The sequence below is a fragment of the Papio anubis genome, chromosome 19, assembly GCF_008728515.1.
Source record: "Papio anubis isolate 15944 chromosome 19, Panubis1.0, whole genome shotgun sequence".
Classification (NCBI taxonomy): Eukaryota; Metazoa; Chordata; class Mammalia; order Primates; family Cercopithecidae; genus Papio; species Papio anubis.
Window position 1 is genome coordinate 14,809,330 of NC_044994.1, and position 26,451 is coordinate 14,835,780.

Sequence of the window (26,451 nt, forward strand, 5' to 3'; positions counted from 1 at the left end):
AACAGGCAACAACAGAGGAAGAAAGATGAAGGGGGATAAAAAGAATAATTTCAAGGAAAGAATTTTTATTTTTATTTATTTATTTATTTTTTTGAGACGGAGTCTCATGTGTCTCCCAGGCTGTAATGCAGTGGCACGATCTCATGATCTCAGCTCACTGCAACCTCCGCTTCCAGGTTCAAGTGATTCTCCTGCCTCAGCCTTCAGAGTAGCTGGGACTACAGGCATGCACCACCACGCCCGGCTAATTTTTGCATTTTTAGTAGAGACCAGGTTTCACCATGTTGGCCAGGATTGTCTCAAATTCCTGACCTCATGATCTGAATCAACAGAATTAAAACCATACTTGGAGGAACGGAAAACTAGAAACTAAATCTGTAATGTGATTTTTCAGATGTTCTCTCAGAATGAAAAGCAAATGACAAAAAGAAGAAAATCACATGAGATAAAATAATAGACAGCAGGGAGTAGAGAACCTAAATATATTCAGTTCAGATTTCCAAAGGAATGAGAACAAATGAAATAGAAGCACAGTGTGGGTCTTTCCCATCAGATCATGAAGCCCATAAAGATCATATCTGGATTTCCAGAATGGCTAAGTGAAAAGGTTGGCAAATCCCCTCCCCAAAAGGCAATGATAAAGCTGGGAAAAATTGTCACAAACAACCACTTTAGGACTCTTGAATTTGTCCAAGAGTGTACAACAAATTGAGAAGTTTTTTCAAGACAAACTACTGGACCAAAGTAGGAACCCTGTGCTCCTCCCATTCTCCTACCCACCTCCATGCCCAGGGCATTGATGAAAACAACAGAGCTCTGTGGCAAACACTCAGGAAAGGTTAACATATCAGCTAGCCTGAGGTCGCGATTCTGCTTGGGGTAAGCAACAGACCAGGAGACCAACCAGAAATTCAACAGAGAGACCTGGAAATAGGAAAGCTCCAGTGGGCTTTGATAAGCTTTCTCATATTCCTGGTGATGTAGAATGTCAAGTTTGTCAAAATATCAACAAACATGGCAAACCTATAACTAAAATGACCAAAAAAAAAAAAAAAAAAAAAAAACCCAGAAGACACAAACTATCAAAATCAGTAAAGAGAAAGAGGACATTACTACTAACTTCAAAATAAAAGGATATAAGGAAATACTATGAACAACAACTTTATGCTAACAAATTGGACAACTTACATATAATACACACATTCTTAGAAAGACAAAATGTACTAAAACTAACTCAAGAAAAAACAGAAAATCTGATTAGATTTATAGAAAGTTAAAGAAACTGGATTATTAATTAAAGTACTGACACAAAGAAAGGCCCAGGCCCAGATAGCATCATTGACTAATTATATCAAATATCTAAAGAAAAACTAATACTAATTCTTCACAAACTCTTCCAAAAAATAGAGATGGAAATACTTCCCAATCTATTCTAGGAGGCCAGTGTTACCCTGACACCAAAACCAGACAAAAACATAACAAAAGATGCTACTTCCCACTTACTAGAATGGCTGCAATAAAAAAGAGACAGACAATAACAAGCGAGGGCAAGAATGTGGAGAAACTGGAATCCTCATCCATTGCTAGTGAGAATGTGATACGATACAGCTACCCATGGAGAACAGTTTGGCAATTTCTCACAAAGTTACACATAAACTTACCATATGACCCAGAAATTCCACTCCTAGACATCTGCAAATATTTATGACAACGTAATTCTTAATAGCCAAAAAGTGGTAACAACTCAATTACCCATCAACCAATGTAGGTAAATAAAATGTGGTCTATCCACAGAAAGGAAGATTATTCTGTTGTAAAAAGGAACGAAGTACTGATCCATGCTACAACATGAATGAAATGGATGAACCTTAGAAACACTATGCTAAGTGAAAGAAACCAGATGCAAAAGATCACAGGATATATGATTCCATTTGTATAAAATGTTCGGAAGACACAAGTTTATGAATATGGAAATTAGGATCATGGCTCCCTAGAGCTAGAAATTAGTGGGGATGGGGAATGACTGCAAATGGGCTCAAGGGCTGTTTTTGTGGTGACACAACTGTTTTATCACTGGATTGTGGTAATGGCTGTAAAACTTTTTAAATTTACAGAAAATCATTGAGCTGTATATTTTAAATGGGTGAATTTTATGGTTTGTAATTTATATCCCAATAAAGCTGTTAAAATATTTTTTAAGATTAAAAAAATCAGATGATGTGTTCACTGCTGCATCTCAGCATCCAGCACAGTTCTGGCCACATCATAGGTACTTAACAAATGTTTACTCAATACACGAATGAATAAGTGAGTGGAGTAATAACCAAGGAGTTTGCACTAGAGTGATTGCATGGCCTACAGAAAGACCTATGCATTTTAAAAGATTCATCATATTCCGGGGGGGAAAAACAACTAATGAAGCCTAAAACTTTTTAAAACATACCCTATTAAAGAAGAATTGCTGCAAGAATTTGGAGAAAAGAAAAAAGTGTACAAAAGGTAGCCTCATATTTCTTCTATGAAAAATAAATATCAAAAGAGAGTAGAGGAACATATACAAAATTTTAAAGGGAAAAGAATGACCATTAAACATATTCTTCCCCAGCTAACTTGTTTTTTCACACGAGAAATTTCACATTTTGAAAAGTGCAAGGCTTTTAAAAATACATCTAGTATATACTCTTGAAAATGTTACCTAATGTTAGGTAGGACAGGCTAAGTAAAGGTACAATTACTAACAAACCCCAAACCTCAGTGGCTTAAAACAACACAGGTTATTCTTTGACAACTCTTAGCACCTTTAAAGGGAGTTGGAGTCATGTGCTGACTGCTGTCACTCAGAGGTTTAGGTAGCTGGAGAAGTGTCTATCTTGAGCTTTTCCAGAAGGAAGAGAGACCTGGAGAGTTCCCCTTACCAAGTCCATTCATAGCTCACTGGCTGGAACTAGTCACATGGCCTTACCCTACCAAAAGGGAGCTGGAAAATGCAATCCTACCAGGTGTCTGAAGAACTAAGAAAAGGTAGAAAGAGGAAGACAGACTGTTTATTAAACCTAAGAATGAAAGAACAGCAGAGCAGCAGAGCATCTTATAACCAGTACCCCCTCCACCCAAAAGAAGGCAGCCCTGCATTTCCTGACTTCCAGCCTAGCAACAGACCACAGGCACGTTCTTTCCCCAGATCGAATGAATGGGAGGAATGGAAGTCCCACAACAACAAATGACAATGGCTGCATTATTGTGAAAGCTTAAGATTTATGCAGTAGTGTGGGGTGGATGTCCTTGACTGGCACAGCTCTCCGCACCATTACTAAAAGACCCAGACTCTTTCCTTCTTGTGACTTTGCAATCCCCTAGGACCTCATCATTGCCTGCATCCAGCCAGCCAGAAGGGGACAGTGTTTGGAAAAATTGTTGAGGGAGGTTTTTATAGGATAAGCATGAAAGTCTCACACACACACACACACACACACACACACACAAACACACACACACACTCTTGCTTATGATCTCTTGGAAACAGCAACATGGCCAAACCTAATTGCAGAAGAGACTGGGATGGAGAAAAGAGAAAATGTATTTTATGCATGCTTGGTCATCCCCTTCAAATAAATCAATTTCTATAACATAAAAACTATATCTAAGTTCACCTGAAGGTTAGCATCAAATATGGGAAACAAAGGAAGAGGCATTCCTCATTAAATTTAGGAACACTTTCATCACTTTTTTCCCCACATAGTCTTGGAGGAACCAGTCAAAAGAAACATATATTAGAAATATAAAAATTCAAGAAGAAGAGACAAAATTACCTTATTTTTCAGGAGTTGTGATTATTCACCTGAAGAAAATAAAGCAATCAACTGAAAACTCATTTCAAACAACAATTCACAAGGTAGATGTGTGTACAAAATTAACACAAAAATTATCAGCCTTCCTACACACAAACAAAAATCACTGGAAGATATATTTGAAAAAAAGGCAACAATTAAAATATAAATGAAAAGGGAAAATAGAATCACGGTTCCAAGATGGCCGAATAGGAACAGCTCCAGGCTATGGCTCCCAGCATGAGCGATGCAGAAGACGGGTGATTTCGCATTTCCAACTGGGGTACCAGGTTCATCTCACTGGGGCATGTCGGACAGTGGGTGCAGGACAGTGGGTGCAGCCCACTGAGCGAAAGCCGAAGCAGGGCAAGGCATTGCCTCACCTGGGAAGCACAAGGGTAAGGGAATTCCCTTTCCTAGCCAAGGGAAACCGTGACACACAGCACCTGGAAAATTGGGTCACTCCCACCCTAATACTGTGCTTTTCCAAGGGTCTTAGCAAACGGCAAACCAGGAGATTATATCCCACACCCAGCTCAGAGGGTCCCATGCCCAAGAAGCCTCCCTTATTGCTACTACAACAGTCTGAGATCTAATTGCAAGGTGGCAGTGAGCCTGGGGGAGGGGCACCTGCCATTGCTGAGGCTTGAGTAGGTAAACAGAGCTGCTGGGAAGCTCGAACTGGGTGGAGCCAACCACAGCTCAAGGAGGCCTGCCTGCCTCTGTAGACTCCACCTCTGGGGACAGGGCGTAGCCAAACTAAAGGCAGCAGAAACCTCTGCAGATTTAAATGTCCATGTCTGACAGCTTTGAAGAGAGTAGTGGTTCTCCCAGCACGGAGTTTGAGATCTGAGAACAGACAGACTGCCTCCTCAAGTGGGTCCCTGACCCCCAAGTAGCCTAACTGGGAGGCACCCCCTAGTAGGGGCAGACTGATAGGTCACATGGCGGGGAACTCCTCTGAGATGAAGCTTCCAGAGGAACAATCAGGCAGCAACATTTGCTGTTCAGCAATATTCACTCTTCTGTAGCCTCTGCTGCTGATAACCAGGCAAACAGGGTCTGGAGTGGACTTCCAGCAAACTCCAACAGACCTGAAGCTGAGGGTCCTGACTGTTAGAAGGAAAACTAACAAAAAGAAAGGACATCCACACCAAAACCCCATCTGTATGTCACCATCACCAAAGACCAAATACCTCTGGGGAAAAGATGGGGAAAAAACAGAGCAGAAAAGGTGAAAATTCTAAAAATCAGAGTGCCTCCCCACCTCCAAAGGAACAAAGGAACGCAGCTCCTCACCAGCAATGGAACAAAGTTGGATGGAGAATGACTTTGATGAGTTGAGAGAAGAAGGCTTCAGATGATCAAACTTCTCCGAGCTAAAGGAGGAAATTCAAACCCATCACAAAGCAGTTAAAAATCTTGAAAAAAGATGAGATGAATGACTAACTAGAATAGCCAATGTAGAGAAGTCCTTAAATGACCTGATGGAGCTGAAAACCATGGCACAAGAACTATGTGACGAATGCACAAGCTTCAGTAACGGATTCGATCAACTGGAGGAAAGGGTATCGGTGATTGAAGATGAAATGAATGAAATGAAGCAAGAAGAGAAGTTTAGAGGAAAAAAGAGTAAAAAGAAACAAACAAAGCCTCCAAGATATGGGACTATGTGAAAAGACCAAATCTATGTCTGATTGGTGTACCTGAAAGTGACGGAGAGAATGGAACCAAGTTGGAAATCACTCTTCAGGATATTATCCAGCAGAACTTCCCCAACCTAGCAAGGCAGGCCAACATTCAAATTCAGGAAATACAGAGAACGCCACAAAGGTACTCCTCGAGAAGAGCAACTCCAAGACACATAATTGTCAGATTCAACAAAGTTGAAATGAAGGAAAAACTGTTAAGGGCAGCCAGAGAGAAAGGTCGGGTTACCCACAAAGGGAAGCTTATCAGACTAACAGCAGATCTCTCAGCAGAAACTCTACAAGCCAGAAGAGGGTGCGGGCCAATACTCAATAGTCTTAAAGAAAAGAATTTTCAACCCAGAATTTCATATCCAGCCAAACTAAGTTTCATAAGTGAAGGAGAAATAAAATCTTTTACAGACGAGCAAATGCTGAGAGATTTTGTCACCACCAGGCCTGCCCCACAAGAGCTCCTGAAGGAAGCAATAAACCTGGAAAGGAACAACTGGTACCAGCCACTGCAAAAATATGCCAAAATGTAAAGACCATCAATGTGAGGAAGAAACTGCATCAACTAACGAGCAAAATAACCAGCTAATATCATAATGACAGGATCAAATTCACACATAACAATATTAACCTTAAATGTAAATGGGCTAAATGCTCCAACTGAAAGACACAGACTGGCAAATTGGATAAAAAGTCAACACCCATCAGTGTGCTGTATTCAGGAGACCCATCTCACATGCAGAGACACACATGGGCTCAAAATAAAGGGATGGAGGAAGATCTACCAAGCAAATGGAAAACAAAAAAAGGCAGGGGTTGCAAGCCTAGTCTCTGATAAAACAGACTTTAAACCAACAAAGATCAAAGGAGACAAAGAAGACCATTACATAATGGTAAAGGGATCAATTCAACAAGAAGAGCTAACTATCCTAAATACATATGCACCCAATACAGGAGCACCCAGATTCATAAAGCAAGCCCTTAGAGACTTACAAAGAGACTTAGACTCCCACACAATAATAATGGGAGACTTTAACACCCCACTGTCAATATTAGACAGATCAATGCGACAGAAAGTTAACAAGGATATCCAGGGCTTGAACTGAGCTCTGCACCAAGCAGACCTAATAGACATCTACAGAACTCTCCACCCCAAATCAACAGAATATACATTCTTCTCAGCACCACCTCACACTTATTCCAAAATTGACAACATAGTTGGAAATAAAGCACTACTCAGCAAATGTAAAAGAACAGAAATTATAACAAACTGTCTCTCAGACCACAGTACAATCAAACGAGAACTCAAGATTAAGAAACTCACTCAAAACCGCTCAAATACATGGAAACTGTACAACCTGCTCCTGAATGACTACTGGGTACACACCAAAATGAAGGCAGAAATAAAGATGTTCTTTGAAACCAATGAGAACAAAGATACAACATACCAGAATCTCTGGGACACATTTAAAGCAGTGTGTAGAGGGAAATTTATAGCACTAAATGCCCACAAGAGAAAGCAGGAAAGATCTAAAACTGACACCCTAACATCACAGTTAAAAGAACCAGAGAAGCAAGAGCAAACACATTCAAAAACTAGCAGAAGACAAGAAATAACTAAGATCAGAGCAGAACTGAAGGAGATAGAGACACAAAAAACCCTTCAAAAAATCAATGAATCCAGGAGTTGGTTTTCTGAAAAGATCAACAAAATTGATAGACCACTAGCAAGACTAATAAGGAAGAAAAGAGAGAAGAATCATATAGACACAATAAAAAATGAGAAAGGGAATATCAACACCGATCCCACAGAAATGCAAACTACCATCAGAGAATACTATAAATACCTGTATACAAATAAACTAGAAAATCTAGAAGAAATGGATACATTCCTGGACACATACACTCTCCCAAGACTAAACCGGGAAGAAGTTGAATCCCTGAATACACCAATAACGGGCTCTGAAATTGAGACAATAATTAATAGCCTACCAACCAAAAAACGTCCAGGACCAGACGGATTCACAGCCAAATACTACCAGAGGTACAAGGAGGAGCTGGTACCATTCCTTCTGAAACTATTCCAATCAATAGTAAAAGACGGAATCCTCCCTAACTCATTTTATGAGGCCAACATCATCCTGATACTAAAGCCTGGCAGACACAACAAAAAAAGATAATTTTAGACAAATATCCCTTATGAACATTGATGCAAAAATCCTCAATAAAATACTGGCAAATCGAATCTAGCAGCACATCAAAAAGCATATCCACCATGATCAAGTGGGCTTCATCCCTGGGATGCAAGGCTGGTTCAAGATACGCAAATCAATAAATGTAATCCATCATATGAACCAAAAACTAAAACCACATGATTATTTCAATAGATGCAGAAAAGGCCTTTGACAAAATACAACAGCCCTTCATGCTAAAAACTCTCAATAAATTCGATATTTATGGAAAGTATCTCAAAATAATAAGAGCTATTTATGACAAACCCACAGTTTCTGAATGGTCAAAAACTGGAAGCATTCCCTTTGAAAACTGGCACAAGACAGAGATGCCCTCTCTCACCACTCCTATTCAACATAGTGTTGGAAGTTCTGGCCAAAGCAATCAGGCAGCAGAAAGAAATAAAGGGTATTCAATTAGGAAAAGAGGAAGTCAAATTGTCCCTGTTTGCAGGAGACATTATTGTATATTTAGAAAACCCCATCGTCTCAGCCCAACATCTCCTTACTGATAAGCAACTTCAGCAAAGTCTCAGGATACAAAATCAATGTGCAAAAATCACAAGCATTCTTATACACCAATAACAGACAAAGAGAGAGCCAAATCATGAGTGAACTCCCATTCACAATTGCTTCAAATAGAATAAAATACCTAGGAATCCAACTTACAAGGGATGTGAAGGACCTCTTCAAGGAGAACTACAAACCACTGCTCAATGAAATAAAAGAGGACAGGAACAAATGGAAGAACATTCCAAGCTCATGGATAGGAAGACTCAATATCATGAAAATGGCCATACTGCCTAAGGTAATTTATAGATTCAATGCCATCCCCATCAAGCTACCAATGACTTTCTTCACAAAATTGGAAAAAACTAATTCAAAGTTCATATGGAATCAAAAAGGAGCCCACATTGCCAAGACAATCCTAAGCCAAAAGAACAAAGCTGGAAACATCATGCTACCTGACTTCCAACTATACTACAAGGCTACAGTAACCAAAACAGCATGAAACAGCATGGTACTGGTACCAAAACAGATATAGACCAATGGAACAGAACAGAGGCCTCAGAAATAATATCACACATCTACAACCATCTGATCTTTGACAAACCTGACAAAAACAAGAAATGGGGGAAGGATTCCCTATTTAATAAATGGTGCTGGGAAAACTGGCTGGCCATATTTAGAAAGCTGAAACTCGATCCCTTCCTTACACCTTATATAAAAATTAATACAAGATGGATTAGAGACTTAAATGTTAGACCTAAAACCATAAAAACCCTAGAAGAAAACCTAGGTAACATCATTCAGGACATAGGCATGGGCAAGGACTTCATGACTAAAACACCAAAAGCAATGGCAACAAAAGCCAAAACTGACAAATAGAATCTAATTAAACTAAAGAGCTTCTGCACAGCAAAAGAAACTACCATCAGAGTGAACAGGCAACCTACAGAATGAGAGAAAAATTTTGCAATCTACTCATCTGACAAAGGGCTAATATCCAGAACCTACAAAGAACTCAAACAAATTTACAAGAAAAAAAAAAATGACCCCATTTATGCAGCCAACAGACACATGAAAAAATGCTCATCATCACTGGCCATCAGAGAAATGCAAATCAAAACCATAATGAGATACCATCTCACACCAGTTAGAATGGCGATCATTAAAAAGTCAGGAAACAACAGGTGCTGGAGAGGATGTGGAGAAATAGGAACACTTTTACATTGTTGGTGGGATTTTAAACTAGTTCAACCATTGTGGAAGACAGTGTGGCGATTCCTCAAGGATCTAGAACTAGAAATACCATTTGACCCAGTCATCCCGTTACTGGGTATATACCCAAAGGATTCTAAATCATGCCGCTATAAAGACACATGCCCACGTATGTTTATTGCGGCACTATTCACAATAGCAAAGACTTGGAACCAACCCAAATGTCCATCAATGACAGACTGGATTAAGAAAATGTGGCACATATACACCATGGAATACTATGCAGCCATAAAAAAGGATGAGTTCATGTCCTTTGTAGGGACATGGATGAAGCTGGAAACCATCATTCTCAGCAAACTATCGCAAGAACAGAAAACCAAACACCACATGTTCTCACTCATAGGTGGGAATTGAACAATGAGAACACTTGGACACAGGAAGGGGAACATCACACACCAGGGCCTGTTGTGGGGTCGGGGGAGCGGGGAGGGATAGCATTAGGAGATATACCTAATGTAAATGACGAGTTAATGGGTGCAGCACACCAACACGGCACATGTATACATATGTAACAAACCTGCACGTTGTGCACATGTACCCTAGAACTTAAAGTATAATAATAAATAAATAGATAGATAAATTTAAAAAAAAAAAGAAAAGGGAAATTGTCCATGAATATCTTTGAAAGAAAAGTGGTAATATCTACATAATAAGATGTTTATAAAACTATTGAGGAGGAAAGGAAAAAGAAAACCTGAAGAGAACAAAACAAAAAGGCCTACCAAGTTTTTGGACTAGAGGGTGCAAAATCATAAAGCGTTTCCTTAAATCAATACACATATTCTATAGAATTTAAATTCAAATGCCAACAGGTTTTGAGGAAAGCAGAAGGAGACTAGATAGGTCAATCTAGAATTCAAATGGAAAATAAACAAGAATCATCAGGACAAGTCAGAGGGAAATTTCAAAAGTTACAGGGCAGGAGTGGACTAGCTCTACCTGATATTAACACATTATTCAAATAGCACATATATTAGTTTCGTATGGCTTCTGCAACAAATTACCACAAACTCAAACCATACCAATTTATTAGCTTATAGTTCTGGAGGTCAGGAGTCCGAAATGGGCCTCGCTGGGCTAATGTCAAGGTGTGGGCAGGGGTGTGTTCCTTTGTGGAGGATCTAAAGGAGAATCTGATGCTTCACCTCTTCCATCTCCTAAAAGCCATTGTTTTCCTAGGCTTACAGCCTCATCCCATTGTCTTTGAAGTCAGCAATGTTGCATTTCTCTAAAATTTTTCTGTAGTCCTGTTTCCATCTTACTCCAAACACAGATGGAAATGTGTCTCTAATTTTATGCCCACATGATTAGATTTTGCCTATCTAGATAATCTATGAAAATCCCTCCATCTCAAGGTTTCAAGTTTAATCAAATCTGCAAAATCCCTTTTGCTATGTAAAGAAACACATGTATAGGTACCAGGGATTAGGATGTGGACATCTTGGGGGTGGAGGGATGAGGGGAAGGACATTATTCTGCCTACTTCATCATGATTCTGATTCATGTATAGATAGAACAATGAAATATAACAGAAAATATCATAGAAATATTAAAGAAAATCTAGCAATAGATTATAGGAAACATAGGGTGTTAATCTATTATAAATGCCATTTTATATATTGTAAATTATAATATAAATATATTATTTATATTTATAATCTATTATAAATGCCATTTTATATCAGTGGGAAAATTGCTTATTCAACACATATTATTTAAATAACTGGATTAGAATTGGAAATTAAGTAAATTGGATACCACCATAAGGCACTACAACAAAATTAATTCCAGATGGATCAAAGATTTAAATGTAAAGAAATGAAACCATAACAAAATTAGTGTAAACTGTGGAGGAATATTTTATAACCTTTGAGTGAGGAAACCATAAAAGAAGATATTGATAAATCCAACTCCATAAAAATTTTAAAATATGCATGGTAAAAGAATACCTTAAACTAAATCAAAACATAAATCACAAACTGTATATTTTTTAACTTCAACTCATTTCATTGCATAAGGTTAATATCTTTAATATATAAAGAACTCCTATGAATCAATAAAAAAGAACCTAACAGAAAATTGGACAGAAGTTGCACATAAACAGTTCATAGAACAGAAATTCAAATTGCTCTTACACACATGAAAATATGTTCAACCTCACTCATAAGCAAAGATGAAAATTCACCCTGAGATATCTTTTTTTAACCTAGCAGATGGACAATGATAAATCTGATAACACATTATGTTAATCATGGTATGCATACATGATACTGGAGTAGATGTCCATTGATAAAATCTCTGAGAGAAGCAATTTACTAAAACTAAAAATGCATATACACTTTGATAAAGCAACTCTATTTCTATGAATTTATGTGCTAAATATAAAATGGGCAAAATAGAATGTGTACATAGCAAATAGAATGTGTCAGTATTGTTTGTTATAGCAAAAGATTGAACATAAACAAAATGCCCAATAGGTCCTTGGTTAATTATAATAATCCACATATTCAGATACTCTGGAATACTCTTCAGCTATCCAAAGAATAAAGTAGCTTCTTCATACTGATATAAATGGATCACCTAGATAAATTTTAACTTCACCAAAATGCAGAATATCACACAGGGCAAGCTCACATTTGTGTCAAATTACAGACCAGATTCCAAGGCCAAGTAGGAATAATTTTAAAATTATATCTTTTCCTCTTTTTGCCTTGAATCATCAAAGGTTGATTACAAGTAAATTTCTGATATTAAATGTCAATGTTATAAATCATCTTTTAGGCATGGTAATAGGATATCAAGCATAAGCCAGCAGGATTTTGCATGGGGAGTTCCCCCCTTTCCTTCCACCTTTCCCTAGCAAACATTCTGGGAAACGAGGCACATTTTTTCCTGAATTAAGTATGCTTCACTGTGATCTCATTTTCTCTTCACTCATCAGACACCCCAAACTTGACCCGCAACCCAAACTGCATTCTTTTCCCGTTGGACCTTAAAGTTTCAGGAAACTGATATTTTAGCCACACACACAAAAAAGCCTTTAATCTAAAGATTAGTTTCTACATGTTCTCTAAATAGTTTTGGAAAATCACTTTGCAAAGTGTCTGAGAATGGTTATAGGTTGTTATACTACCTGCCTTAATTTTCAGAGATGCTATACATTATGAATAACTGGAAAGGAAGAGTTTCTGCAGTTTATGGGCACATCTGTTTTCAAAATATATTTTCCAGAATGATTGTTGACTCCTTAGTATCTGTTCTTTTCCTTTGCTTATTAGATATCCTGCATTAGAATAATGATTCAGCGAAGTAATACAGCTACAGTCTGTCTTTCACTCTTGATCTGGCTGATCCTCCTATCTTTGTCTACCAGGAAATATAATCATTAAAATGAAAGTCCTGGAACATGGATAAAGAATGACACTTTTCCCGGAGATACAGGCTTCATACCAGGGCAACCCACACATTTTGTTACTTGGCTTTCTTTTCCATATCAGGCATGGTGGACACCAATCTTTGTGGCCCTATAACTCATGATGGCTTCCTCCTTCTCTGGGAATAATCCCATACACAGACAATGTGTTTATAAGACTTAATAGATTCTGCTCCTCTATGGCAAGAGGAGCAGATTTTATAACATTCTTTATAAGATTAAAGAATCTGTTTATAAGAGTCTGCTCTGCTCCTCTTGCCATAGACATACATTGATAGACAACCCAACTGGGCTAATCAGCCCTTTCCCCATATTTTTGTCTAGAAGTAAAGGAAGAGAGGCAGCCTCTCTGTGGGAGTTGGAAACACAGGATGCAGACCCAGGAGCAGCTGCCTACCTGCTATGGTTTCTGCTACACGGAGAAAGCTTATTTGCAGTAGGCAGTATTTAAGGCAACAACATAGAGATAAGCAGAAAAAAAGACACATGAAAGAGAGGCCTAGGGGCTTTGATATCTTGGTTCCAGTGGACCCTGGGTCTCACTACGTCCTTGTCTTTCCCATAATTATGTGAAATATTTCAATAATTCTCCTCTAAAAGACCCACTTGGCCTAAGCTAGTAGGTGGACTTGGGTTTCTATGAGTTTCAACCAAAACAGTTCTGACTAACACACATTGCTTACATGACAATATCCACCTGCTCAGACATCCCTCCCTACACATATGTGCCCTGGGTTTGAATCCTTGGCCCCACTATTGAAGAGCTGTGTGACCTTGGGACAGTTAGGTAACCTCTTTAGACTCAATTTACTCATCTCTTTGATGAGGTAATGATAGAATCCATCTAAAAGGATTATTATGGAGTTTCAGTGAGTGAATAAATGAAAATTTGCTTATAATAGCGCCTGAAACACAGTAAGTGGTCAAAAAGTTAGCTATTCTTGTTATCATATATCATTATACCTATATATGTAAAACATATTATAAATATATTGTAAAATATATTGCCACATAATCTAGTAAAATGTTTAGAACAATCAAATTTTTTGTATGCTTTTTATATGCCAGACAGTGCTAATATAATCATGTAATTTAATGCTCACAAAGCCTATGAGGTAAAAAGCATTATTATCCCCACATTACTAAGAATAAAATTACATAATTTTTTCAAAGTCTTACAGTTAGAAATTAGCAGGATCAGTCATTGGAGCTATGCCTTTGACTTCAAAACCTACGCTTTTTTTTTTTTTTTTTTTTCCTAACCTTTTCTGAGTGTTGCTGGGGTGGGGCGTAATATATGAGTAATTAAAAATGTACAAAACCTAAACTTTCCACCAAATGAATGTTCACAAAGTGCCCTCCATGTAACCACCACTCAGGCCAGATGCCCCTTAAAGTCTTCTTTCAGTCTCTCTCTTGCCCTTTTCTCTGAAAAATCACTCTTACGATGACTTGAACTGAGTCAAATTAGCTAATCGAGAACTACATTTCCCAGAATTCCATTATGATCCAGTTAAGTTTGGTCACAAGAGAAATCTGCTCAGGATTTGGAAGGCAGGAATAAAACAGTAGCCGTTCAGCTATGAAAGTCACTGCAAGACACCAGGTACAGCTCCAGCCCATGCACATTGACACTGCTGGCTCCCCAGGTTGGCCTGGGACAGCAGCCCGGCCTCAGCTGCTTCAGTTCCCACCAAACCTCCTCCTTCAGCTGTGCCCAGTGCTAGCCCAGGTGTCTGTGCAGCTCCATGGCAAAGGGTGTAGCAACTTCTGCAGGTCACTAGCACCATCAAGGTCAGAGACAGTGAGAGAAAAATACAAGTAACAGATTGTCCTCATGGGCTCCCGGTCTTGAGGCCATGCAATAGTAAGTCTGTGAGATTCGTATTGTTGCATGTAGCTATAGTTTGTTTTCTTTTTTTCTCTGCCATTTCATATATTGTATGAATGTAGTACAATTTACCAGTTTTAGTGCTGATTGTTAATTGGGGTGTTTCTAGGGTAGGTTTATTGTGAATAATACTATTCTGAGTATTTTTATACCATTTATTAGTACATATAGCAAACATTTCTGTTGAGATGTAACTAAGAACAGCATTGCTGGGCCATAGCGTATTCATATGTTGAACTTTAATAGAAAATACTGAGCCATTTCCTAAAGTCTTTATGCCATTTTCCACTCCCACCAGTAGTACATGCATTGCAAATATGTTATCCAATACTGTAGCTTGCTTTTACTCTCTTTTTAGGGGAGTCTGTAAATGAATAGAGGTTCTTCATATTAAAGTGATCCAATTTATCAATCTTTTCCTCTACAGTTAGTGCTTTTCAATTCTGTTTAATAAATCCTTCTCTACCCCCTAAGACATGAAGAAACAGTCCTATATTATCTTTTGGAAGCTTTATTGTTTTTGCCTTTCACACACAGATTTGTAAGTTACCTGGAATTAATTTTCATGTCCAATATGAGGCAGGAGTTCAGTTTCATTTATTCCAAATGGTCATAAAATTGATCTACCACCACTCACTGAAAAGTTGATCTTTGTCAAAAATTAAGTCATAAATGAATAAATCTGTCTCTATGAATAAATCAGTCTGTGCCTTCTACTCTGCGCCATTTATTTATCTCTCATGGCATTATTACCACACTGTGTAAATTATTCTAGCTTTAGAATGTGTCTTTATAGCCAGTAAAACAAGTTCTACTACCTTATTCATCTTCTTCAAGAGCAACTTAGCTATTCTTGGCCTTTGTTTTTCCATCTAAATATGAAAATCAGCTTATCAATTTACACCAAAAAAATCTGTAAGGAATTTTAACTGAGATTGAATCTATAGACCAATTGAGAGGAATAACTGACATCTTTAAAATTGTGAGTCTTTTGATGCATTCTTTAAATGATCTCAATTATGGTTTATAATTTTCTGTGTAGACATCTTAAACATCATTTGACCAATGAACAAAGTTTGAGGAGAATCAAGGTATTTTTATAGTCTCAAAATATCTCCCATAAGATATCTACCAACAACAAAGGGAAAAAATAGGAAATTTTTCTGACAGGGAAACCTGGCAGACACCACTGTAACTAAGTGATCAAGGTTACCATCATCAGTAATAAGTTGTATCAACATCAGGCACCTCCTGATGTTGCGGTATCACATCTGTAATACATTCTCGCCAAAAATGCAGAACCCCATGGAATCATGAAAAAACATCAGACAAATTAAATTGAAAGACATCCTACAAAATACCTGACCACTAATCATCAAAAGTGTCAAGTTTATAAATGACAAGCAAAAACTGAAGAACTGCCACAGATTGGATGAGACTAAGGAGATGCAAAAACTAAATGCAATGTGGGAATCCTGGATTGGATCCCAGAAATGAAAAGAACCTTAGAGGTCAAACTGGCAAAATTCTAATAATGGTTGTGGCTTAGTTAACAGTATTGTCCAATGTTAATCTACTTGTTTTAAAAAAATTGTACTATGGTCATGCAAGTTGTCAACTTTAGGAAAAGACAAAGAGTATGTGTAAACTTCTACGTCAGTTTTGCAACTTTTCTGTGAGTTTGATATTATTTCAAGATTTTAAAAGAAATAAAGGGAAAATAAAGTTATACTGGTTCATGAAATAATTGGAATCTTCTTTGCTCTTTTTATATTCTTTAGAGAAGTTTACATAAGATCAATAGGATTTCTGCCTTTATGTTTGGTAGAATTCATCAGCAAAACTATCTGGATTAGAGTTCTCTTTGTGGGATAATTTTACATTATGAGTTCTATTTAACTAATAGTTACAAAGAAGAAAATTTTTCTAATTTTCTCATGACTATGTTTTCTTTAGGAACCTATTCATCTATCCATTTTATTTAATTTTCAAATTTGCTGGCATAAAGATTTTTGTAATACCTTATTTTTTGTATTGACTATAGGATCTATAGTGATATCATCTTTTTTCATGCCTGATACCAACTATTTTGCCTTCTTTTTCCCATTCATTCCTGCCATGGCTTTACCAATTTTATTAGTCTTTTCAATAAAGAAATTTTAAGTTTTTAGAAGTTCCTTATTTTGTTTGTTTTCTCTTTTACTGATTTATTTTCTTTTCTTTATAATTTTATTCTTCCTATTTTTTTATTTTAATTTATGATTATTTTACTAACTTCAAGCAATAGAAAGCCACTGGTTTTTGGCCTTTTTTGCTTTCTAATGTATTTATTTTAGGCTATAAGTTCCCTCTAAGTGAACTTTAGCTGCATCCCTCAATAGTTGATGTTGTTTTCATTATTATTTAGTTTAAAAATGCTTCCTGGGCCGGACAAGGTAGCTCAAGCCTGTAATCCTAGCACTTTAGGAGGCCGAAGCAGGCAGATCACTTGAGGTCAGGAGTTCAAGACCAGCCTGGCCAATATGGTGAAACCCCGTCTCTACTAAAAATACAAAAATTACCCGGGCATGGTAATGTGCGCCTGTAATCCCAGCTACTCAGAAGGCCGAGGCAGGAGAACCACTGGAACCCAGGAGGCAAAGGTTGTAGTGAGCTGAGATAGCGCCATTGTACTCCAGCCTGGGTGACAGAGTGAGACTCGGTCTCAAAAATAAATAAATATATAAATAAACAAATAAAAGTGCTTACTGCCTCAGAAGCCCACATGCTCACCTCTGCGGCACATTCCTTCTCCTCTCCCCTCTTCTGAAATGCTTCCTTCATCATTGGAATCTATAATGTAAAATAATTGTGCTAGATATAGGAAGGACAGGAAAAGGTCTCTGCCCTCAAGAATGTTTTTGAAGAGTAAGATGTATTAACAAGATCCAAAAAATCATCAATACACTTGAAATATGGTGAATGACATGACTGGCACAATTTTTTAAAATCCTGACTACAGTGTTTGGCCAAAATTTCATGCAGAATGTGGATTTTAGCTGAACTCATACTTACAGAAAGGACTTAGGTGGTGGGAGGAAAGGGATAAGGGAAACTAGGATGAGCTGAGACCTAGTGGGTGGAAAGTTCAAAGAGCTGTTTGGGGAAACAATGAGTCAGTGTGGCTTACTGAAGAATTTGTGTGATGAAATGGGAGAACTGAAGTTAAAAAATAGGTCTGTCTTATACATCATAGTGAATATTGGGTAAATGAATTGATTTCATCTTGTAGAGAATGGAGAGCCATTTTAAAATTTAGATTGGCAACTGATACAAACAAATGGCCAGTTACATGGCTCACTCACACCTGTAATCCCAGCACTTTGGGAGACCAAGTCAGGAGAATTGCTTGAGCCTGGAAGTTCGAGACCAGCCTGGGCAACATAGTAAGACCTCATCTCTGCAAAATATACAAAAATTAGCTAGGTGCGGTGGCATGTACTTGTGGTTCCAGATACTCAAGAGGCTGAGGTGGGAGGATCACTTGAGCCCAGGAGGCAGAGACTACAGTGAGCCATGATCGTGCCACTGCATTCCAGTCTGGGCAACAGAGCCAGACCCTAACTCAAAAAAAAAAAAGAGAGAGAGAGAGAGATAAAGGGAAAAGAGAGAGAGAGGGAGGGAGGGAAGGAAGGAAGGAAGGGAGGGAGGGAGGGAGGGAGGGAGGAAGGAAGGATGGGAGGGAGGGAGGGAGGGGAGGAAGGAAGGGAAGGAGGCAGGGAGGGAAGGAGGCAGGGAGGGAAGGAAGGAAGGAAGGGAGGGAGGGAGGGAGGGAAGGAGGGAGGGAGGGGAGGAAGGAAGGGAAGGAGGCAGGGAAGGAGGAAGGGAGGAAGGAAGGAAAGTATTGTAGGAATACCAATCAGGAGGCTCAAGTTAGATAAATTGAAAAGAACAGAAGCTAAAAGCAAGAAACCAAGCACATGTCCTAAGGTCTTTACTGGGGTAATAATAGGAGGAATTAAAAAGACAGTAGGAGAACCTGCGGAGAGGGTTAGTGGGGGCGCATCTCATTGACCCTTTGGGATCAATCCCAAAGAAGATTGACTTTAGTGAATAAGGATATAAGTACTTCTCTAACCACATCAAAGAAATGATGCATTTGATATCAGGCTGAAAAGAGCAGTAGCAGTATAAAGAGCCTTTATCCTATGTTTAGATGCTTTCCTCACTTTTTTTTTTTTTTTTTGAGAAACCACTTTCTCATATTTTGGGGTGGTGTTTCTGCTTTTCAACGTGTATGTGGGGAATTGTTGCAATTTTCACTTTGTCGATTACATTGGCCAAGAGATATTGTATTGCATTTCAACCTGATGCCTTCCACATTTGTATAGATCACAAACCCCATAGTTTAGGAATGAGCCAAAAACATGCCACATCTGCAATGATGCTAAAGGTCGTCACCTTGAAATGCATCATACCAAATGGAATCTTATTTCTTGCCAAAAACTTTGTGGGCGTCTGTCACATTTATCTTCCTTCCATCAACAGCAGCAGCAGCAGCAACATCATAATATTTCATATCCAACCTTGGATGACATCAGAGAGACTATTTAGCTCATTTCTATGAGTTTTCACCATACGACCAGAACCTCAAGGCTCCTGTTCTCACATTCCCCGTCTCCTCATCATCACAGATCAAGGTTCACTTTCTTTGTCAACTTTCCCTTTAACCCCACTCACTAACAAAATCACTGACTTAACTCTCACTACAACAAAACTATATATTTACAAATGGCTATTTCTCTTGCATTGGTTGGCTTTTGTCTTTTCCATTAGATTATAAACTGTAAGCTGTGAGTATTCCCAAAAATGTCTCTAACTAACACATTACCATTCTTTGACGATACGTGATTGTATATGAATTTATCTTGTTCTTCATAACTTTATTCTCTTTCTCCCAAACCCACCCATGCATCACTTTCATGGGCTAATGTAATCGGAACCACTCCTGGCACTTAGGCTAGAAAACACCGACAATGATGAGGAAAGCAAGTATCCTTTAAACATTTATCTTCTCCGTTGTTATGCTATAGTCCCCTGAAGCTGCCTGCAAAAGCCACAATATTCTTGTTGCTGATGGTGTCACTCATGAAAATTCTGGTGTCTGTGCCAAGAAAACTTATTATAAGAAAGAAACGTATTTTCCCACTCCTCCGGTTTCTATGAGGAAGAATTTTCCCCTAAGCACTTCTGGCTTCTCAGCCTACCCCTTACTTTTCAGCAATAGAGTGAATTACCTGAGTTGACGAATCTGGGAGAGGAACTGGACACACACACCTCAGCATCTTCTTATCATCCTCTTCATCTCAGAAGCCAGCCATCTGCAGGGTGAAGTGCTCCTCTGTGCTAGTTTTCCAGGGCAGGCCCCACAGAGAGCAGCCTGCAGAAGTGCAGCACTGCCCGAGGCCAGGTGGGTCAGTCTCAGTCTAAGTATTTTGTATAAGTAAAGATGCCCACTTTCACTGTACATCCAAGATTCTAACAGTCGGCATTTCGGTTTCCATCTGACCTATTGTTCATCTTTGTCATAAAATTACTCAGAAAAGGAGAGTGTTCACTGGGTCCCTTTCCAGCAGCAACAGTGCTACCAGACATTTGGCTGGCATTGGCAGGAGTTAGTAAGCTCCGAAGGCAATGCTGCTCTCTGAATGTGGGCAAGGAGGGCATCCATTTCCTCCCTGAAAGCCGTGCTGCAGTTAATACTCACAGTGGCCACTGTGGTCCCCTACGCTCCTGTCTCTAATAAACCTCCAGGTTCCTCTCATCCTTTTGCCCTGTGACCTGAGGCCACAAACCAATCTCAAGGAACACATAGCATCTCGCAGTGATCAAGCGACATCTTCCTTCTTAGGGGTAAAGGCTTGTGTTGCTGTATCCTCTCTGCTGTAGGGATAGCGGGCCCTCTGTTTTCCCAGGTTCCATATCTGCAGATCAAAAATAGTTGGAAAAAAATTACAGATAGAAAGACAATATAGTATAACAACTATTTACATAGCATTTACATGGTGTTAGACATTATAAGTAATCTAGAGATGATTTAAAGGGGTTGGGCATGGTGGCTTATGCCTGTAATCCCAGCACTTTGGGAGGCTGAGGTGGGCAAATCACTTGAGGCCAGGAGTTCAGGACCAGTCTGGCCAACACGGAGAAATTCTGTCTTTACTAAAAATAGAAAAATTAGCTGGGCGTGGTGGTGCATGCCTGTAGTCCCAGCTACTTGGGTGGCTGAGGCACGAGAATCGCTTGAGCCGAAGAGGCGGAGGCTGAAGTGAGCTGAGATTGCGCCACTGTGCTCCAGCCTGGGCAACAGAGTAAGACTCTGTCTCAAAAAAGAAAAAAAAAAAAAGTATATGGGAGGATATGCATAGGTTATATGGAAATACTATGCCATTTTATGTAGGGGGCTTGAGCATTCAGGGATGTTTGTATCCACAGGGGCCCTGGAACTAATCCTCCATGGATACCAAGGGATGACTGTAGCTTCCAGCAGGGAGATCATCACAATGGCATGTTTTTTATGTTTCAGAGGGAAGCATCTTCTAGTCTATGAATGTACACTCTGGAGCTGCTCTGAATATTGGCAATGTTGCTACCACTCTAGAAGTCAAGAACCTAAAGACCCTTTTCTAACACACTGGCCTAGGGTAAGTCAACTGAGAGTGTAGTCAGAGTGTATCTCAACATGGAGCACTGCAGCCCCAGTGCCTCATGTCTGAGTGACCCAAAGAGCCCAGAACAAGTGGGAAAAGTAGACACAAGTGAAATCTCCTTTAACTAGTTCTTTCCTCCCACCTCCCACACTCACCCACCTCATTTTCAGGCCCTTCTTTCTTCTATGCCCAGACCTGTCTAATGTATGTGAAAATAGAATCTCCCAACTTTTTCTCACTGAGACCAACTGAGCTTATTATATAATTTCAGCTCTTGTTCCAAGAAAACCAAGATCAATCTAAAAAAGCAGTCATCTGAACTTGGCAGACATTCGTGTGGGAAAGTCTTTAAGCAAAAACAAATTTGTTGACGTACTGGGACAAGAAACTTAGAGAACAGATAAAATGTTCCATGAGCCAACTCTGTCCTCGCTTCAGATTCACTCTTTTCTCAGCCAACAGTCCTTGTTCCACTCTATGGAAGACGCCAACTCATCAGTTTGTCATGATTAGGCCAGATGCCCTCGCCAAAGGGCCCAAGGAATACCAAACGGTCATTCCTTAGGCCTTTTGGTTAGGGAGAAAATCACTAAGTTCAGAAACCTCAGGCTGTAGTGCATGAAAAAAACACCTGACCAACAAAAGGAGTGAAGAAAGGTATTAACAACAAACAGTTGCGTTGAGATAGCTTTTGTGCTTCTAGTCTATGTCAATCAATTAATTTCCTCTGGCCACGCTCCCCTCCTCTTCAAGACTATATGGAGAGGGGTTCTTCTGTCTTTATTACAGTTAGCGACAACATGACAAAACGTACTGAATTCAGTCTCAAAATAGAAATATAAATATTAGGGTTCCCCAAGGAAGGAAGTTGCTTTTCCTTTCCCAAGCATGAAGTGGAGGAGACAGGGAGAAGATGGTTCTGGGGAATATCAAAACAGCTGCAGCTCCTTAGGCAAAGGGAAATACTAGTTAGGGACAGCCTCACATCAAGGAAAGAGATACTAAGAAACTGGTCTTATAAAGGACCAAAGCAACTGGAAAGAAAGTAAATCACTTTATACCCAGTGGAAAACACTGGAGGCTCATGGTGACCCAGGTGGATTGATGTATTATTCAAAAGGTAATAGCTTTCTAGGATTTGTGCCTGTGTCCACCTCTTCTTCCTCTGTGGTTTCTTGGTGAGCAAGGGTTTTTAAATAGCAGGTGAGAGTCAGAAAAGAAGATGCCAGAATGTCAAATAACTCCCAAGTACTGTGCTGAATATTTTTGGTGTTCTGGGTTTTCTTGAGTTGTTTCTTTTCTTTCTTTCTTTTTTTTTTTTTTTTTAAATACTTTAAGTTCTAGGGTACATGGGCAAAACATGCAGGTTTATTACATATGTATACATGTGCCATGTTGGTGTGCTGCACCCATTAACTCATCATTTACATTAGGTATATCTCCTAATGCTATCCCTCGCCCCTCCCCCATCCCCACAATAGACCCTGGTGTGTGATGTTCCCCTTCCTGTGTCCAAGTGATCCCATTGTTCAATTCCCACCTATGAGTGAGAACATGCAGTGTTTGGTTTTCTGTTCTTGCAATAGTTTGCTGAGAATGACGGCTTCCAGCTGCATCCATGTCCCTACAAAGGACACGAACTCATCCTTTTTTATGGCTGCATAGTATTCCATGGTATATATGTGCCACATTTTCTTAATCTAGTCTGTCACTGATGGACATTTGGGTTGATTCCAAGTCTTTGCTATTATGAATAGTGCCGCAATAAACATACAGGTGCATGTGTCTTTATAGCAGCATGATTTATAATCCTTTGGGTATATATCCAGTAATGGGATGGCCGGGTCAAATGGTATTTCTAGTTCTAGATCCTTGAGGAATCGCCACACTGTTTTCCACAATGGTTGAACTAGTTTACAGTCCCACCAACAGTGTAAAAGAGTTCCTATTTCTCCACATCCTCCCCAGCACCTGTTGTTTCCTGACTTTTTTCTTTCAGGAGCTATAAGACTGGAACAAATGGGCAGCCACTGAGAGGCTCAGCCTTGCTCACTGCCTTGCTCACTCACTACTTTCTGAGCAAGGCAATTCTCCTCCTTCTCAGAATCTCCTGCCTGATAAAAATCAATGATAAAAATGTATATCCTGTCCAAGCAGAAACTTTTATTTCCCAAGGGCTCAAAGCATTCCCAATCACCAATCCTGTAATCCACAATTCCAATCAGTATTTAGCCAATAGGCTAAATTTATCTTCTAAATATCAACATCCATGTTCAAATCAAGAATAGATCCAATTAGCAGGTAGAGGAATTAGAACATGCAAGTCAGTGTCCTACCAGTATAATCCAGAGCCATCATGTCAGTGCTGCTAAAAATGGTATTAGCTAATTAGGTGACCACCATTAATGCAAGTCACGATGCAAGGTAACTGACAGTGTTGTTGCCCTGTTGACCCAAGCCACAGTTTATGACCACACCACGCTGAACAAGTCTGATCTCCTCTAATGAACCATGCCATTTATCTGAACCTGAACTCAGTGATATTTAATTATATACTTATATACTCATGCCCTATAAAATAGGCAGGACCCAGAAGGCTGATATTGTTTTCTGTTTCTCAGATAATAGTAATACCCTTTGTTTTTTGTGAGTAAACTAGTTGCTCCAAAGAGAAACTCACCCACAATAATTAGTTCCCTGGGATCTTTTCACAAAGTCCAGGACCCAGTGGATCCATCCAGTGGCATTTACAGCCTAGAACTGGTATTTTCCTTACAATGGCATGGTCCAGCTCATTGACAACAACAAATTGCTAACTGTAGAATAATTTCTCTGGAATTTTATAGAATTCAAAGGAAATAACTGCATTCTTTCAGAAATTTACCACAACTGAAACAAGGCCAAGTTTATAAAAATTCCTCAACTGTAATCTACTCCACAAAATCCCAAAGCTGGAAAGAACCTTGAAGTCATCTAGTTCACACATATCCTTCAGAAAAGAAAAGATCAAAAGGACTTGAAATTAAAAAAAAACAACAACCCTGGATTCCTGTCCTATTTCAGCCACTAATTCATTTGACCCAGAACACATTATATCATCTCCCTCAAATAGTGTCTTCATATGTATGATGATAGCTTTAAACCAGATTATGTCTAAAGTTCCATCTAACTTGAACATCCATGATTCTACGAAACCAGACCATAGCCGGCCCTTGAATAACATGGGTTTGAACTGTGTGCATCCACTTATAAGCAGATTTTTAAAAATAAATATACTGGAAAAATTTTTGCAGATTTCTGACAATTCCAAAAAACTCACAGAGCGTAGCTTAGAAATATCAAAAAGATTAAGAAAAAAGGTATGTCACAAGTGTACAAAATATATGTAGATACTAGTTTATTTTATCACTTACTACCATAAAATATATATGAATTTATTATAAAATGTTAAAACTTACCAAAACTTAGGTACACAAACATTATACATGGCACCATTCACATAAACACAAAGATGTAGTACTAAATCATAACCGCATAAAACTAACCATGCTACATACTGTACTACTGTAATAATTTCACAGCCACCTCCTGTTGCAGTTGAGATGAGTTCAAGTGTTGCAAGTATCCACTTAAAACCCTATGTAACACTAATCATCTTTGTGTGAACAGTTCATCTCTGCGGTATATTGCGTTACCACAGTAAAAAGTGACCTCTCAAAGTTCTAGGTATCTTTCATTGTATTTAGTGCAACATTGTAAACCACGAATAACACCATGGGATCCATATACAGTGCCACTAGGGATGCTGGAAGTGCTCCCAAGAACAGAGAAACGTCATAACATTACAAGAAAACATTGCACTGCTTGATATATTACTGTAGAATGAGGTCTGCCGCTGCACTTGCCCACCATCTCAGACAATTCATCTTGTAAACAGATGATGTAAACTTACAATTGTGATAACTACAGTACAGTACTGTAACTGTGTCTTATCTTCCTTATGATTTTCTTTCTTTTTTTTTTTTTTGAGATGGAGTCTCGCTCTGTCACCAGGCTGAAGTGCAGAGGTGCGATCTCAGCTCACTGCAACCTCCGCCTACTGGGTTCAAGCAATTCTGCCTCAGCCTCCCGAGTAGCTGGGACTACAGGCGAGCGCCACCACACCCAGCTAATTTTTGTACTTTTAGTAGAGACGGGGTTTCACCATGTTGGCCAGAATGGTCTCGATCTCTTGACTTCATGATCCGCCCGCCTCGGCCTCCCAAAGTGCTGGGATTACAGGCATGAGCCACCGCGCCCGGCCCTTATGATTTTCTTAATAACATTTTCTATTCGGTAGCTTATTTTATTGTAAGAATACAATATGTAATACCTATACAAAATATATGTTAATCGACTGTTTATGTTATTAGCAAAGCTTCTGGTCTACAGTAGGCTATCAGTAGTTAATTTCTGAAGGAGTCAAAAGTTACATGTGGATTTTCAGTTGCGTGGGGGGTCAGCACCAAACTCTTAAGTTGTTCAGGGGTCAACTGTACTTTGAAAACTGAATAGGGAGAAAGAGCCTACATTTTTCCTTACAGAGAAATGCCAGGACTTTTGTTAACTTTCAAACTAGAGGAATGCTAACTGTCATAGCTGAGATCTGGGAAAATTTTAACCTATGCCAAAGTCAAGTTTCTACATAATTATTTTTAAAGTGAGGATAATTCTTCTACTTGAGACAACCTAGCACAGTGACAGAAGAAGAAGATAGAAAATGTGTCACTATTTGCTCTTGCTGAATGCCATCCATAACTTAACTGAAGAGTAGGTGAAACGCATTACCTTCCCAGGGAACAACTCAAATCTCTTTCCAGAGAATCATTCCCTTTCTGCAAGAAGTCTATGAAAGAATT

At 39.0% G+C, this 26,451-nt stretch overlaps 1 long non-coding RNA gene across 3 annotated transcripts in view; it reads right to left on the reverse strand.

Moving 5' to 3' along the window:
• The window catches only part of LOC103879615, a 175,729-nt gene that overhangs the window by 19,448 nt on the left and 129,830 nt on the right, over positions 1–26,451 (reverse strand). For 2 of the 3 annotated variants that reach the window (XR_002518641.2, XR_002518640.2), the window contains 2 exons: positions 20,141–20,827; positions 17,637–17,696 (listed from right to left, as the gene is read on the reverse strand). This is a non-coding gene — a long non-coding RNA (uncharacterized LOC103879615). The remainder of the gene's footprint in view (positions 1–17,636; positions 17,697–20,140; positions 20,828–26,451) is intronic. The other variant, XR_004180030.1, reaches the window with a different exon arrangement.